The sequence below is a fragment of the Chrysochloris asiatica genome, unplaced genomic scaffold (genome assembly GCF_000296735.1).
Source record: "Chrysochloris asiatica unplaced genomic scaffold, ChrAsi1.0 scaffold00070, whole genome shotgun sequence".
Classification (NCBI taxonomy): domain Eukaryota; kingdom Metazoa; phylum Chordata; class Mammalia; order Afrosoricida; family Chrysochloridae; genus Chrysochloris; species Chrysochloris asiatica.
The window spans coordinates 14,787,952-14,794,549 of record NW_006408588.1 but is presented as its reverse complement, the minus strand read 5'-3'; the positions used below and the strand labels follow the sequence as shown (position 1 = coordinate 14,794,549).

The following is a 6,598-nucleotide window of genomic DNA, read 5'->3' as shown; positions in this document are numbered from 1 at the left end:
CTAAGGAGCACTCTGGCTGAACTTCTTCCAAAATGAATCTATTGGTTCTTTTGGCTTTATACCACAGCTTTATCCCTGGGAAAATGCAGTCATTTTGATCTTATATGTTTAATAGTGATAAGTTGTGTGTACTTCCCTGGTACAGCCTCAAAAGCCCTATACAGGATCTATATGAGTTGGAGTTCTGAGAGTTGAACCTTGGTGATTAAGTTCCATTCCAGGCCTTCATGAAGAATGACTAAAGGTCATCATCTTGAGGATCCCACCTAGTCTTTTTTTTCTACCCATGATTTTGGGTTTTGTTCCACATTTTTCCCCACTCTATCTGGAACCCTCTACTGTGATCCTTTTTTTTTTTAATTTACCAATTATTTAATGAGATTCTTTCTTTGCAAGAAATCTACAATACTAATTTGTGAGGATAAATTCCATTTGTGAGAGCAAACACAGCACGCAGGTAACCTTGGAGCTGGGGAATGGCTTTGATTTTTGGCATAATTTGTGAGTCCACAGCTTTCTGATCCACTTTGCTCTGCTCTGTAACCTCGTATTTCTCTTTCTCAGTGTCAAAGATCTCGCCTTCTTGGTGCCTGGGCTTCCGCAGGTGCTTCTTCTTGAAGTAAGCATCCGTGAGATGTTTGGGGATCTTCACACCACTGATACCAATTTTGGTGGAGGTGGCAATGACAAATTTCTGGTGTGTTCTATGCAGAGGAACTCAATTGAGGGACAGAGGTCCAGTCACAAGGAGCAAACCACTGGCCAGCTGCTTCAGGAAAACCACTTTCTTGTCTCAATGGCGCCTAGTGAGGATGATCAAAATGGTCCTAGGAGTGATGCTGGACCGCAGTCTTCTGACATGCTGACTGAAAGGTTTTTTGCTGTGGCTCAACAGTTTCCTAGGCACATCTTCAGTTGGGTAATACCTAGGCATTTTGTGCAGTTTAACCACATGGGTACCACCATTCTTGTCACCACCAACTGGCTTTGTGACAGTAGCAAAAGCCTTCTCCTTCTTCTTTTCAACCCTGGATTTAGCAGCTGAATACTTCCTCTTGTACATGGCCTTTCTAGAATACATGGTTGATCGGGAATACCTGCCAATTCCTCAGACTAGGACAAGATTTCAGCTGTGGTGCGACTTCCCCTGTTTGGGTTTTTTGCCCTTGAGACTAGTTTTCTTAGGTTTGCCACTGGCATTTGCTTTTTTGACTATAGGCTTCTTCATGTTGGTAGGCGGCTTCTCCACCTTGGTAGGCAGCTTCTCAGTCTTTTCACCCACCATCTTGCAAGATGGGAAAGAGCCTGTGATCCTTTTTAAGAGGTCAGCAGTGGTAGCCAGATACCATCTAGTTCTTCTAGTCTCAAGGTTCTATAGGTGAGGTTTGAATGATCCATTCATCCTTTGGACTAATTGTTTCCAGACATCTTTGATTTTCTTCACTCTTCTTTGCTCCGGTCAAGGAGAGACCAATGGTTGCACCTCAGGTAGCTGCTTACAAGCTTTTAAGATTTCAGTTGCTCCTCACTAAATCAGGGTGTAAAAAGCATTGTCCTTGTGGACTATGTTATGCCAGTTGGCCTTGATGTCTTCCACAACTGTGGTCCTAAGCCGCCAGGCCCAGTGAGTCTGTCTCTCAAGGTGCTTGGTTATGTATAGCTAAGGAGCGTACAGAGCCCTGGTGTGGTGCTATAAGACAAGCACTGGACTGGTAATTGCAAGGTTGGCAGTTTATACAGGATAACTATGAGTCATACTATGAGAAGGACGTCATGCCTGGTGAAGTGGAGAATCAGAAAAAAAGAGGAAGACCCCAACGAGGTGGATTGGCACAGTGACAGCAGCAACAGACTCATGTTTTAATTAGTAATGATTATGAGGATGACAAAGGACTGGTCAGTGTTTGGTTCTGTTGTGCATAAGGTTACTATGAGTTGAAACCAACTTGACACCACATAATGACACAACACCACCAAGGGGTAGTGTACATCTTTTGCTCCCCATTTGCTCTATTACATATATGGGTATATTTTCAGCATGTACATACGTATGTAGAAATCTTGTCTGCCCAAACTCTATATGGCCATGAGTGTAGTCCCTTTACTCAGACTTGTTCATCTTGCTGTCTGCCTGTATATCCATTTGTTGACTAATGTTTATTATTATAGATACTGCAGAATTATGTACAAGGTGGCTTCAAAAAGTTTGTTCAAACATTCCATTGTCTTTTCATTCTGTTTTCCATAATTGTTTGGTATGTCATAGTGTTTACCTTTGCTGTTGGTACCTCTGGTCCATCTCTCCGTGCCATCCTTTTCTGTAGTGATGTTGTGCTCATTGCCCCCTTACTGTTTATTGCCTTTCCTTTCACCTAGCTTAGTACACGTCTGCTATCTAGGGCTCTAAATTCATCCTAGTGGGTTACAGATTGGGCTGGTAACTTAAAGGTTAGCAGTTCAAATCCACTAGCCATTCTGTGGGGGGGGAAAATGAGACTTTCTGCTTCCATAAAGATTTACAGCCTCAGAAATCCTAAACAGGGTCACTATGAGTTGGGACTGATTCAACGTCACCTAACAACAACAACACACCTCAATTTCAGTTCTGGTGTGGCACTATAGGAAAAGCACTAGACTAAGAACCACAAGGTTGACAGTTCAAACCCACCAGCTACTCTCCTGGGTCCCTACACTGGGTCTCTATGAGTTGGAACCAACTTGATGGTATGTAACAACAGTGATCTAATTAGTGATTTTTTCTTCCCCTTCCCTCCCATCTCTGATAACCATAAAAAATATTTATTTCTTGAATATTGGGAATTATGGTGACAGAAAGCTTTTAAACCCACCTTCAGCCTATAATGGATTAGATTTGCTAAAAAGGGAAATAGAATTTTCCCAGGGAAATAGTCTTCTTGATTAAACTTTGTAGAGAACAGGGCCTTAGGTGGAATTCTGAGCCCCACTCAGAACCTTCTGAGTTAGGACATTCCCACCTGAAAAGGCATGGAGACCAACCCAGAACTACTGGAAGAACAGAAGATTCTTTTTTCTGTTTCTTTTTTTAATATGAGTGTATTTATTTGCCACACATAGAAATCTATTTTATTTTTGACTGAACTCAGACTTAGAGGTAGAAGCTCTCAGAGAGGACAGCCTCTGTCTCTTGGCAATCTGTTCCTGACATTTTTCGTTGGCCTCCTTCATTCTCTTGGCCAAAAGCTTGGCATATTCTGTGGCCTCCTCCTTATTTTTCTTAGTGCATTGTTTCTTTAGAGCAATACACTGATGTTTGTGTTGCAGGACACACAGAGTAACAAGATAACAAGATGCTGAATCTTGGACGCTTTCGTCCTTTTTTTTTTGCCTTCTTTGTTCAGTGTCTTTCTCACAGCATACTGGCAGACATCATCTTCTTTAGAGAGACAGAAAAGTGTGCAGACCCAGGATAGATAGGGACAGGCAACTTAGACACTGGCTACCTAAAATGAGGGGGTGATAAAGGCACAAAGTGACTGGCTTATAAGGTTTCAAGAGGGAGTTTAGTTTAAGAGTGTGTGTGGGAAGATAGAATCTCCACTGAATAGCTGTCAACTTGTCTAGATGGGTCTGGTTAAAAGAGATAGGGATAAGATTCTTATGATTCAAAAGTGAGTAATTGTTATCATGACTAATTGTGACTGTCACAATTGTAAAGGTAGAAGTTTTGTAATAAAAATGGAGGAGTAGTTAATCTTACAGTCCAGAAACAGAGGACCCTAGGACCATCAAGGGAGAAGAGCACAAGCGGAATGCAAGACCTTATCCAGAGAAGCAGCGACACCAGAGATGGAGGCAGAGATGGGGACATGGAGAGAAGGAGCAGCTGAGGACTCTAGATTCATGGAAAGAGAGGGACTGAGAGCTGGTGGCCAGGAGGCAGACTTGCAGAATGTGCTATTTGGTGGTGTAAATTATTATATATGCATGAGTGTTTTAAAAAAAAAGAGCTAAAATTAATAGAGAGAAATGCTGTTAACTGATGGTACATGGTTGTTGTTGTTGCTAAGTGCCATGGAGTCGGTTCCGACTCATAGCGACCCTGCACAGGGTTTCTGAGGCTGTAAATCTTTACGGGAGTAGAACGCCTCATCTTTCTCCTGCGGAACCGCTGGTAGTTTCGAACTGCTGACCTTGCGGTTCACAGCCCGATGCATAACCACTATGCTACCAGAGCTCCTTGATGGTACATGGAGAGGATTATAATCCTTGTAATGAAACAAAGTATATGATTTGTTGAGTGTAAAACTGATAATCTATAAACTTTCACTCAATTCACAATAAAAACTTTTTTAAAAAAGTGTGCAGATCCTGAGAGCTCTTTTGGGCCCCAGGCATGAGGCACAGTTGTATCAGTCAGTCCTGAGATATCTTTCTCTCCCTTTTTTTTTTGACAATAACCAGGTTCAGAACTCTCAGGTTGGCATTCACAATGCAATCCCAGACAGATTTGCACTTTCTTTCTCCAGTTCTCTTTAGTCTGTAATAGGAATGCTCCTTACTCAGAAGCAGGTAGGCACAGTCATCAGTCAAGACACCCTGCCTTCATGGGAAAACCTTGCTTATTGTTCCCACCACTGATGCAGACAACATAACCCTTCCACTCCTCACTCATCAAGTCAGCAACAACTTCAGTGGCCATTCATTTCTCATGAAAGGTACAAAGTTTGTGTTTATCATTCACTTCAATGAATTTCTGGCAGCCAGTGGCTGGGAAGGAGATGTTCAGCTTCACAGTGAAGCAGCCAATGGCTTCTGTAGCACCACACAAAAAAAGAGTAAGAACAGAAGATTCTTACTGAAAGAAAGACCTGCAGAAAAAAAGTGGACTGTTTGGCTATTTGAATATCAAACAAGCTGTTTGCTTTGGAGGCATCAAGGAAAGGAAAGTCAGCCCATCAGGGAAAACCCCCTTCTAGGACTGAAACTCAAAGGGAACCCATAAGAAGCATACTATGCTCACAGGGACCACCTGGGTCTACTTGTGAGTGAAAGTGGGGGAAATGCAGCAATGAAGACATGGGTTGAGTTTGGCCATGTTCCACTGACACCCGTTGACCTTGAGATAAGAGAGAGAAGAGGAAGGGCTGGCTGGTCTGAAGTTTAGGAAGGTGTGTGAAGTTCTGAACCCATTAGCATTGACCTAGATCCCAGGTGGAGGGGAAGGGGAGTAAGTCTGAGAGTGAAGTGGCCATCTGGTCTAAAGCACAGGTTGGTATGTGTGAACTTCCAAACTTCCAACTAGCTTGGATGGCTAGTTGACCAGAACTTGAACCAAAGAAGATAAAGATGTTTGGTACTGAGAACAAGTGCAAATTGCTACCGTTTGACAAACTAGAATTTTGTCTATGAATGCAGAGACTCAAAATTCCAACCAGAATGGAAGAATTCTTCATATGAAGGAATAACCTTGTTTCCTCAGTGCACTGGGTTGATAAGGATGAGAGATTTTGACACTGGTTATCAAAAATGTGGGAGCTACAAAAACTAGCTATCAAGCTTACATGAGTGCGTTTAGTTACAGAATGGGGGAGGGGTGGTGGCGAGAAAGAGAGACACAGAGAGCAGAATGGATTAAAAAAAACAGGATCCTTCCATATGTTGTCTATAAGAGACATATCAAAAAGATGGAGACAGCCTAAATATCCATCAGTAGAATAATGGCTAAACAAACTTTGGTGCATCCACACGATGGAATATAACAAAACATTGACGCATAAGGATGAATCTGTGAAACACCTCACAACATGGTTGAAACTGGAAGGCACTATGCTGAGTGGAATTAGTCACAAAAGGACAAATATTGTATGAGACCAATGTAGTAAAAAGTAAAAAAAAGTTTTCTTGATAAAAGAAATAATCTATGATGGTTCCAAGTGGTGGAGAAGCTATTCACAGGCTGGAGGGTAGAAACATGTAAACATGGCTGACAGGGCAAGCAATAGACAAGAGAGAGGTTAGCAGAGGAAAGATGAAGGTAGCCAGAGAGAGGGGAGGAATGCAATAGATAAAGTGAATACAGGTAAATACTGTTAACTGTTGGTACAAAGAGGGGACTGCAACTAGGCAATGACGCAAAGTATATGATTTGTTGAATGTAAAACTGATGATCTGCTCTATAGACCTTCATCCAATTCACAATGAAAAGTTGGAAAAAATGTTTGTTTCTGTGTGTAAACCTTTCCTTGGCTTTTTATGATAGTGGACTCACAAAACAGTTGTCCTTTTGTGATTGACTTTTTTCCCTCAGCCCAATGTCCTGATTCATCTATATTATGAAATGTTTCATGGATTCTTCAAATTGCATAACACTCCAGTGTGTGTTTGTACCATAGTTTGTTTATCCATTCACCTATTGTTGGGTACTTAGGTTGTTTCCATTACAGTGTGTTGTTATCTTTTGCAGGGAGAAAGGGGTATGATTGGGAAAGGAAACCCAGGGACCTGAGAATGTTCTATTTCTTCTTTTTTTTTTTTTTAAGGTTTTTATTGTGGATTGAGTGAAAGTTTTCAGGGCACATCATCGGTTTCACATTCAAACATTCATAAACCTTGTTTT

General features: G+C 41.6%; 1 pseudogene; it reads right to left on the bottom strand.

Annotated features, from left to right (window-relative positions):
• Nucleotides 1-408: 408 nt before the first annotated feature.
• Nucleotides 409-1,081, bottom strand: LOC102836465 (annotated as a pseudogene).
• Between the last annotated feature and the right edge of the window lie 5,517 nt (nucleotides 1,082-6,598).